Source organism: Rattus norvegicus, chromosome 2 (assembly GCF_021556685.1).
Source record: "Rattus norvegicus strain SHRSP/BbbUtx chromosome 2, alternate assembly SHRSP_T2T, whole genome shotgun sequence".
In the NCBI taxonomy this organism is placed as follows: Eukaryota; Metazoa; Chordata; class Mammalia; order Rodentia; family Muridae; genus Rattus; species Rattus norvegicus.
In genome coordinates, this window is record NC_141535.1 from 38,650,655 (window position 1) to 38,661,259 (window position 10,605).

General features: G+C 38.0%; 1 pseudogene across 1 annotated transcript; it reads left to right on the forward strand.

Annotated features, from left to right (window-relative positions):
- The first annotated feature begins 7,848 nt into the window (after positions 1 to 7,848).
- Positions 7,849 to 8,451, forward strand: Rpl17l3 (ribosomal protein L17 like 3; annotated as a pseudogene). The gene has a single exon (XR_015677760.1). The product of XR_015677760.1 is annotated as a ribosomal protein L17 like 3 (transcript).
- Positions 8,452 to 10,605: the final 2,154 nt, after the last annotated feature.

Here is a 10,605-nt window from a genome sequence, read left to right on the forward strand (position 1 = left end):
TTCAAGTGAAAAGATCTTGGGGAATGTGAAATTCATCACTCATAAGACCAAAGCTCAATTGTCATGCTTGTAGTAATATAGCTTATAGTGTGATAAATTTTGTCAATTCTCAACATAAATGGAAACAAAATATTAATTTGACTATATTAGTTTTATAATCACTTAAAATTGAAGTTGTATGAGCAATATCAACCAATTTGACTCTCCCCCCGCCCAGGACTAAACCACCAACGAGTACACATGGAGGGACCCATGGCTCCAGCTGCATATTTAGCAGAGAATGGCCTTGTCTGGCATCAATAGGAGGGAAGCCCCTTGGCCTTTGGAGGCTTGATTGATGACCCAGCATAGAGGAACGCTAGGACACTGAGGCAGGAGTGAATGGGTGGGAGGGGCAGCTCCCTCATAGAAGCAGGGAGGAGGGGATGGGGGTTTGTATTGGGTAAACTGGGAAAGAGAATATCATTTGAAATATAAATAAATAAAATAACCAATAAAATAATTGGGGAAAAGATAAAAAGAAATCTGAACAGCATTTTCTTTATCCAGCTTTGAATTGTGAGATAGGGACTGAATTTTAATTCCAAAAATAAGAATCCAATTCTTTAGGGAGTTTATGGATGGGGAATCAGGAAATGGAATAACATTTGAAATGTAAATAAAAACTATTCAATAAAAAAGGAAAAGACAGTAAATAACAGAGATCTAAAAAAGAAGAATCCTTTTCTTTAGATTTTTGAAATAACATTTATATGTCTATGTTTATATTTATATTTGTATGTTTATCTACATATGTACAAAAATAGATACAATGAGATTATGACTCTTAGAGAGAAGTGTGATGGGGCATTGGGGGAATTAGAGGGAGACAGTATGGATTAATATGATCAATGTGCATTGCATAATTTATGAAATATTTTCAATGAATAAAAACTTGTTCAAAAAGAAATGATCAGCTAAAATATCTGAAGCGGTTCATATTAGATCAGAAATTTACTTAATCTAGACATGAATTGCTCCCTTTGCTTGTAAAAGGATACATTTGTTCATCTTTATTGACACTGAGTTAATGTAAGCGTAAGTACTCATTATTTATATAAGAAGCAGATCAGACAATTCGAGGGATATGTAATAAGTACCATCTCACAGGACACTAAATATCCTAAGTTCTAGAATATCCAAGAAGCTTGGAGAAATTAACATAATTTGTTGCACTAACTTCTTTGTTATTCCAAAGAGCACCACAGAGAGGACACTGTGACATTAGGAATGAAATAATCAGTGCAGTTGGATTTTCGAGAAGAGGAAGAGCAAGAGCATGTCCCTCGGTGAATGCAAGAAGGATAGTAGCAAGGATGACATTTGGAATCTCTGTTGATGTTGATCTACGAACAGAATTGCACTCCTAACAGCACTAAGGCTTTTAGAATGAACAAAAATGTATTCATATGATAAAGCGTGCTAAGTAGCTTTTATCAAGCACATATACAGGATGTATAGCAAAGGAGCTTCAGTTGTAAGGGACTTTGGGCAAGAGGAAAAAAACACTAAAGAAATAAGAACAATACAAAGATTCAAGTAGATATGCCAATAAAATTATAAGTAGGTAAAATGGGGACTCTCCAGCCTATGGAGGCTCTCGTGTCAGTTAAGCATAACTCAGGGGGCTAAGATCTCAGGCAATCAACAGTCACCAAAGCCACTCTGGTCTAGTGGCTTCCATGGTCTTCATTTTGCTAACTCAAAGAATGAATTTTACAGAAAGTAGAAAGGAGTTTTCTTATAGGCGAAAGCCTAAGTCAAAGAAAGTAAGTAGGGCTGCTGTATAGCAGGAAGGATCTTAAGAAAACTTGCTACTGACTGTCTCTACTTAGGGTTAAGAACATTGACATCGTTAAGGTAGAGTAGTACAGCTTTGTCTCCCACAAGAAGTTTCATGGGCCTCTCCATCCAGGTGTCTGCATTGAAGCTTGGGAGTGTACCAGCCAAGGCCAGTGGAAGGCCTGAGACTGCACAGCTCCCAGGCAGATGGGCTCATTAGGTAGCTATGGAAGAGGATAAGAAAGATAAATCAAGGAAGGAAGACCATGAATCAATGCCCCTGAATATATAGGACCAAAGATGTTTCCAGATTTTGGCCAAGACAGAACTCATCAAGGATAAGAGGTAGAACTGCTTATTTTTAAGGTCCCCACCCTAAACTGCCTAGTCTGTTTCCCACTATTGCTGTTGTCATAGCAAAAAATAACAGATCCACTATATTGAATCTCTTCTAATTCTGAGCCTACAATACTACAATATCTTGTAATAATTATGGCATTAAATGTCTAAGCCTGAAGATATCTGTGTACCTAAGGATCCCCTATACCCCATACCATGTCTGTCCATGTATGTGCACAAGTATTCATATACAGGCAAATGATCAACATCAAGTGTCTTCCTGAGTTACTCTCAACCTTACTTATTTTAGGGACAGCATCGCTCACTATGTGTAACTTGCAGATTCAGTGAGACTAGCTGGCTAGTAAGCCCCACGTTCCTCTTGCCTGCACCTGCCCGTGCTGGAATTGCAGTCCAATGCTTAGGATCAGATTTTTATGTGTGGATGCTGGGGATCTTAATTTAATTTAATTTTTTACTTAGTCACTTTACATTCCACTCACTGTCCTCCTCTGCGAGTCTAGGTGCTTCTTCTCCCACTGGGGCCAGACAAGGCAGCCCAGCCAGGAGAATATTATCCAAATACAGGCAACAGTTTTGGGAATAGTTCCTGTTCAAGTTGTTCGGGGCCCATATGAAGATCAAGTTGCACATCTGCTGCATGAGTACTGGGGACATTAACTCAAGTTCTCATGCATGTGAAGCAAACATTGAATTGACTGAGTCATCATCTCAATCTCCATATTTGAGTTTTTATTTGTTATGTATTTACTTATTTTTATTGAATATAGATTTTTTTCACACGACATATTCTGATTATAGTTTCTCCTCCCCTCACTGCTCCCATATCTTCCTGACCCACCCAAATACACATCCTTTCTTTCATAAGAATGCAAGCAGGCATCTTTAAAAAAGTAAAGTAAAATATGATAGAATAATATTAAAACCAAACCAGAATAAGATAAAAGAAACAGAAGAAAAAGAGATACAAAAGACACAAGAAACACGTAGGAACAGAGAGACGCACGTGATTGCAAACACAGATTACCCGTAAAAACATAGAAACATAAAGTGTAATACAAACACACAGAATCAGTAAGATGTAAAAAAAAGTTGGGGCAAAGTATTATAAAAGCAGATCAAAGAACCCCCCAAGTGAGATCCTTTTGTGTTAGTCATCCACAGATGGGCATGAGGCCTGCCCTTAAAAGTGATTTGAATCCCCAGGGAGGCATCTGTAGAAAACTAATTTTTCATTATTGAGTAGATTGGAGAGGCCTTTTCTGTTGGAGATGGGGTCTTGTGTCCACTTCTGCAACCTGGCTTGGCATTAGAGTAAGGTCCCTTTTAGAACCGCTGTCTCATAACACATGGTTGAGTCTTAGGGCCCTTTAGAGTCATTCAGTTGGTTGCAGACACCCAGTTGATTGGAAAGAAATAATGTGAGAACCTGAAACAAGCTAAGCTGTGTCCACTGTCACTTCTGTTTGTCTCAGTATTGCCACTCTCTTACAGTCTGGAAGCTTTGAACCTGCTCTGTACCTAAGAACAATCTGATCTCATACTTCTTACAAAATCTGTTGTGCTTTTGCTCTTTTGACAGTGGTAGTTTCAAAATTCCATCAAAGCAATCACCACTTAATAGTATCATGTAAAGTATGTTTATAATATTTATTGATCCAAAGTACTGTTGGGCAGGGTAAATTCATATTGCCATACTTATATCTTTTGGTTTCATTTGAAACATTTGTTTTTTAATCTTTCTTTTCTTTTCTCAAAGATCATGGCCTTTTGCTACCTAGGAATTGCAGTTATGACAAATAATTTTTAATGATGATGAGTCTAAGTAAAACTATATCTCCTTTATTAGATGTGTTGTTGCATGTGTTAAATAAGCTATATGAAAAGATCATTCAGTATAAGGGAAGAAACGAGCTCACTAACAAGATGAGCTTAATATAAAGACTCACTATGACTTTCTAAAGTCGTATATCAATATCAAACTCTGACCCTAAGCCACCAGAAATCTAATTAGAAACATATTAAAATTAAATGTAATGGGAATGGAAAGAGATGGCACGTGTAACTGATGCTGAGGTAGGAGATGAAAATACAGACAATGTAAGACAATTTTAAAGGATTTTGCTGAAGCAGACCACTCAGCGCTTCAGATGAGCCATTAGCCTGCTTCTTGGGAGGGTTTGATTTCCTCTAAGTAACCACCGTGCTTTGGATATCAACTCCAGTGCTCTTAGGATTCTCTGCTTTTCATGAGTCTTTCTCGAAAGTGGCAAACATTTTTCTTATCTTCTTCATAGAAGGTAATAAAGAGGTTTACTGTGATTCGAAATGGTAACATCTTGTCCTTTTTCTATCTGGTCTTGTCAATTTTATATTAATATAATATTTATACTTATATATTGAAACATGGGTTAAGAATATCATCAATATGGTTAGAAATGAAAGGAGAAAAGTATAAAGTATAAAATATACTTGCTTCAAAAGAAATCCTCTCTCTTTCAGAAAAACATGTCTTTCTTGAATTACAGGTTTGTCTTGTTTTTGTTTTTCCTGAAGAATAGTGATAAATATCGAAGTTACACTTTAAAACTTCCTGGATTTTATGCTAAGGTTTCTTCTAGTTCACAATTCTCTTCGTCTTTCTCTTCTATGTTAAATCATTTGATTACCAGTCTTTAATTGTACCTCAGTTATCTGACATGTATTGTGTCATGGGATAAAGGAACTCTTACCCTGATCTTGGATATTATAAAGAAAACAGAACATGTCCTATTGTCTTTATTTCATGTGTCTTAGTTTCGACAATTCAGCATCACTGATAATTTTGAAAGGAGCTCATATAGAATAGTTGCTGAGAAAACAACATTGAATAACTTCCTTTTTCATCTAAATAGATGACCAGAAATGGCTTGCATAGACTATTTTTACATATTCATTAATTAAATTTGTTTTCAAGAATGTGTTTCCATATCACTCAATAACTGTAGAGGATTTTTTGAATTTGCATTCTGTCCCAAGGCAATTTCTCAGAAATAACATGTAATATCTGCTTTTTATGTTTGCTTCCTACACAGTAACTTTGTGAACTTTTCGTGCACTTCCATCATCTTGAATAAAATGGAGAGGATATTAATTATTCGTAAACTACAAGAGGATACATACTTTGGAGTAAGTATGTCATTCTTGAAATCTGGCTCGTAACTAGAAGATACTTGCACTGAAAACTGTCAAGGGAAGCTGGCCATTTCCCAGACATTTTTACCAAACTCGTGAAAGGTAGGACATCTCTTTCTTATAAACAGCGCTAGTCCACGCATGTACAATAATCCCTTTGAGTCATACTTGCTCTCTTCTCAGTCACCATTTGTTTATGATGTCTGATATTTACTCACGTTCAGAGACAGCTCTCAGATTTACCCAATGCTTCAGCTCTAACTGCATGCTCTCATCCCCCTAAAGGATATAAGCGCCCATTTAGACATGACACATAATCCTCGAGACTCATCAGCTGACCTGGTATTTTATCTTTGTAAGTATTTTTGTCTGTACCAATTAATGTATAGAAATTTCCAATCCTTAAGAAATCACCAATTTTAAATCTTAAACTATTTGATGGGAATCTTCTATTTGCTCCTTTATACCCATCTCCTGGTGTTTAGTACTGTTTTCTGTTATGCAGAAGAGGGACCTTCCCATGGAATTCCTCTGCACTTGCTTTGAGTTAATGGAGAAGCAGTAGGTGGTCAGAGAAAGGTGAAAAAAATACTTATCTCTCCCACCACAACTCCTCCATGGAGGGTTGCTTCTGTCTATCTTGAGGTCCTGTTAGTATAAGACTAGACCCCAAAAAACATTCATGGTATGTATTCATGGATAAGTGGATATTAGCCAAAAAATACAGAATACCCAGGATACAACCCACAAAACTTAAGAAGTTTAACAAGCAGAAAGGCACAAGTGAGGATGCTTCAATCCCATTTAGTAGGGGAAGACAATAATCACAGGAGGCAGATGGAAGGAGGAGGGACCCAGGTGGGAGAGGGGAGGGGAGGGGAAAAGGGAAACAGGAATAGGTATGGGGAGGGAGGACAGGAGAGAAGACCAGAGGGCCAGGAAGAATAAGTAGAAATATGCAGCCTTGGGGGTGGGAGGTGGGGGTTCCTCTAAAAAGTACAAGTGACTCAATAGGTGAGAAACTCTAAGGATTCAATGGGGGTGACCTTAGCCAAAATGCCCAGCATCGGGGAGAGGGAACTTGAAGAATCCATCCCCCACCCCCGTAGATAGACAGGGCCTCATGTGGAGGGACGATGAGGTTACCCAGAACAGCAGGGACAGAAATGGAGAAGAGACTGAGCAGAAGTGGTCCAATGACTGGCCCAACTTGGGATCCATCTCATTGGAGAGCAACAAGACCGGACACTATTACTGATGCTGTGATGTGCTTACAGACAGGACTCTAGCATGGCTGTCCTCTGCGAGGCCCTACCAGCAGCTGACTGAGACAGACACAGATATGTCCACCCAACCATTGGACTGAAGTTAGGGACACCATGGTTGAATTAGGGGAAGGATTGAAGAAGCTGAAGGGAGGGGACAATCCCATTGGAAGAGCAGTAGTCAGAACCCAGGGAACTCCCGGAGACTGAGCCACCAACCAGAGAGCATCCACTGGTTAATCCGGAGTTCCTGGTCTGGCCACAGTAGAAAATAATGAACCTAATCCTCAAGAGATTTGAGGCCACAGGGAAGGGGGAGGTATGTGTGTGTGTGAGCACCCTCTCAGAGGCCGGGGGGGGCGGGGGGAGCAATGGGATGAGGATCGATTGGGAGGGAGGACAGGGAGGGGGCAATGGCTGGAATGTAAATAAATAAAGATTTTTTTTATAAACAGAATTCTCTATTGGATAAAGTGACTATTTCTTTCACCAGTGCTTTACACTGAGGTATGATAAAAGCAGCTTGATGCATTATCCCCAGTATACTATGTTTTCCCCCAGTTTCCACAGTGCCGTCATCTAATACATATCTATGAACATTGCTTTATTAAACACTTCTGCAATAACCTCTTTTGAGAATGCAATATGTTTCCTACTTGGGCATTATAACCCCAGTAGGTTAAGTATGTCATTCCCAACATACTTAAATTAATCAAGCCTACATTTTTAAAATAAATCTTTTACTTGATACTGTGCAAAGACTGACATGTGCAAACATCCATTGTTGTAAAGTTTTTTTTTATATCTTGGCTGTCCATCATTTCAAATCCGTGGTCCTGTAACTCAATTATGCTTTCAATAACTTACCTGGTATACCTAATTTGATGATTATTAAAACTCAGACAACTTCCTTACTCCTCTTCTCTTATTCTCCGAAGATGGTCTAGCATTTTAATTTATGAGAGAAAGCAAACTACTCCAGTTAATAGTTTCCCTAATCTGTATTGATTAAATTGCTTTGCTGTTTTAATCTATGTAAGACAAGTTCTAATGAAAAGTGGCAGAAAAATTCAACCCACAATGGCTTAAGACAAAGGTCCTTTTTTTCTTCTATTTTTGGTCCTTTAATGTCTGAGCCATCTCTCCAGCTCTCTTTTTTCTTAAATATGTAAAAAAAAAACCTAAGTATTATGGATGACTTATGAAAAACAGGGCTCTTCCTGTAGGTGGCCAGAGGTGACCTGTGAAGATGGTTCGCTACTCCCTTGACCCAGAAAACCCCACGAAATCATGCAAATCAAGAGGCTCAAACCTTCGTGTTCACTTTAAGAACACCCTGGAAACTGCCCAGGCCATCAAGGGTATGCATATCCGCAAAGCCACCAAGTATCTGAAGGATGTCACTTTAAAGAAGCAATGTGTGCCATTCTGGCTGTATAATGGTGGAGTCGGTAGGTGTGCCCAGGCCAAACAGTGGGGCTGGACTCAGGGACGGTGGCCAAAAAAGAGTGCTGAATTTTTGCTGCACATGCTTAAAAATGCAGAGAGTAATGCTGAACTGAAGGGTTTGGATGTAGATTCTCTGGTCATTGAACACATCCAGGTGAACAAGGTTCCTAAGATGCGCAGACGAACCTACAGAGCTCATAGCCGGATTAACCCATACATGAGCTCCCCCTGCCACATCGAGATGATCCTCACTGAGAAGGAACAGATTGTTCCAAAGCCAGAAGAGGAAGTTGCACAGAAGAAAAAGATATCCCAGAAGAAACTGAAGAAACAAAAACTCATGGCACGGGATTAAATTCAGCATAAATAAATGCGGATAAAGTAAAAAAGAAAAGAAAAGAAAAGAAAAGAAAAAAAGGAACTATCATCATGGCTATATTGTCTCCCGACGCAATTGTGAAGTCCTCCTTGTGTTGAATTCACTATTGAATGAGCCTCCTCTTCTGTCCCGAGATGTGAATGATATAGTTTTTCTGAAAAAGTCAGCTGAGACTTCTAGAGCTACATATTTAGTTAGTTTGTATCAGGGAATCTAGCTATACACAGAGCCCATAAATTTGAAATACATGCTGGGTGCTAAAGCACATAAGTGACTGATTTTTAAGTACCCCCTCTAAGGGTTGCTTTGGAAATTTTTGTATCATGAGTTTTGCGGATTGGAAAAAAAAAACAAAACAAAACAACTCTGGGTCTAGGACTATATCCTGGAGCTTCAGGGGCCACATCCAAGAAAAACACATAACACAACAAAAGGGAAAACCAGAAAGAAAGAAAGAAAGAAAGAAAGAAAGAAAGAAAGAAAGAAAGAAAGAAAGGAAGGAAGGAAGGAAGGAAGGAAGGAAGGAAGAAAGAAAGAAAAAAGAAAGAAAGAAAGAAAGAAAGAAAGGAAGGAAGGAAGGAAGAGAAACAATCAAACAAAACCCTCCAGCTTAGCCTATGTCTACAACAGCCATCATCTTGCCAACATTCCTCTGGTAGATTGGAACATCATGATCCCTCCCACACATATAAACATCAGCAAGTGGACACAGTAGTAACAAATAAAATTAAAAATAAATGAAGCAAGCACATGAAGTTTGGGGAAATGGTGTGGGAGATGGGTGAAGAAGTGAAAGAGATGGGCTTGGGTTGGACTTGATCAAAACAAATGTATATAATTCTCAAACAATAAAATAAAAATGTATAAAGTCCTATAACCAATAATACTGAGGTAAAACTCTTATTGGAGTCACGGATTCTGTTTCTTTCTGACATCAGAATCATTATAGTGCCAATGGCAATTGGGGTGGTTCCCTGTGTCACCATTGACAGGGTAGCATCAGCCTTAATTAAATTTCTTAATCAAAATTTCTTCCAGTTTTCATCAGATGTGTATGGGGAGACACAAACATTTTGCCCAAGAAAAATAACTGATAATATTGTATGCAGCATAGTTCCTAGGAGAATATATGTTTTCCATCGAAATTACACTAAAGGATCCACTCTGTATGTTACTAAGCTGCTTATTCTCCTTACTATTTTTATAATTTCAAAGACAAGATAAAAGTGGTATTATAGTTTGACCGGAGGTGCATCTAATTCCTCTATTGCCATTTAATGTGTACCACTCCTGGATATTCTATTAGAAAGCTGGCTGAGACTTCATGGTTTGTTTCATTCTCTTTTATATGGTAATGCATGGATATTGGCAAGGCAAATAGAACCCAGAGGCATTTGGAAGTGTTGTAGTGTTCTATAGCATTTAATGAAATATGGAAATACGAAATTCTCATCTTCATGTATTGTCACTGAACTAACGTAGACATTGTGCTTTAGAAAACATCAAAGTACAGCATAGCATTCTATAAAAGGCCCGCGACATTGTGTATTGTGAAACAGAAAAAAAAATTTACAGTGGTGCTGTAGATGAACCCAGTGTCTAGTGGATGTTAAGTAAGTATTCCACAATTGATGTATGTTGCAAGTGGAAAATATAATTCTGTCAAGTTTTCCTTTGGATATGATAACCAAATTGTGCATTAAAGTGCATTCTCTCCCTCTCTTCAGCTTAGCTGATTTTGAGAAAGGACATAACACAAGCTCACATATTTTCTTGGTAGAGAAACTTGGTTATAAACAAACTACTGTATCACAGAATTACAGAAATTCTGAGTGAGGTGGAAAATTTTCCATTTATAGATCATTTTCAGTTAGTTTCCTATATAAATAATTGAGAAACAAAATTGATTTACTTTACCATTTCACCAAAGACATGATTGTAAATATTATGTTGTTTTGTGTGGTTTCATCATTGACTTATCTTTCTGCTTTGATGGGCAATTAGTATCCATATTTCTTGTTACGAAAATATGATTGGTCAAGAATACTACTTGGAGTCAGGTCTTATATGTTAGCCTTCCTATCTTTTCTGAAATATTGATGTTTTTTCTTCCAGAAAACAATTTTCTTGACAAAAACTAGGAATATAATTTTTGTG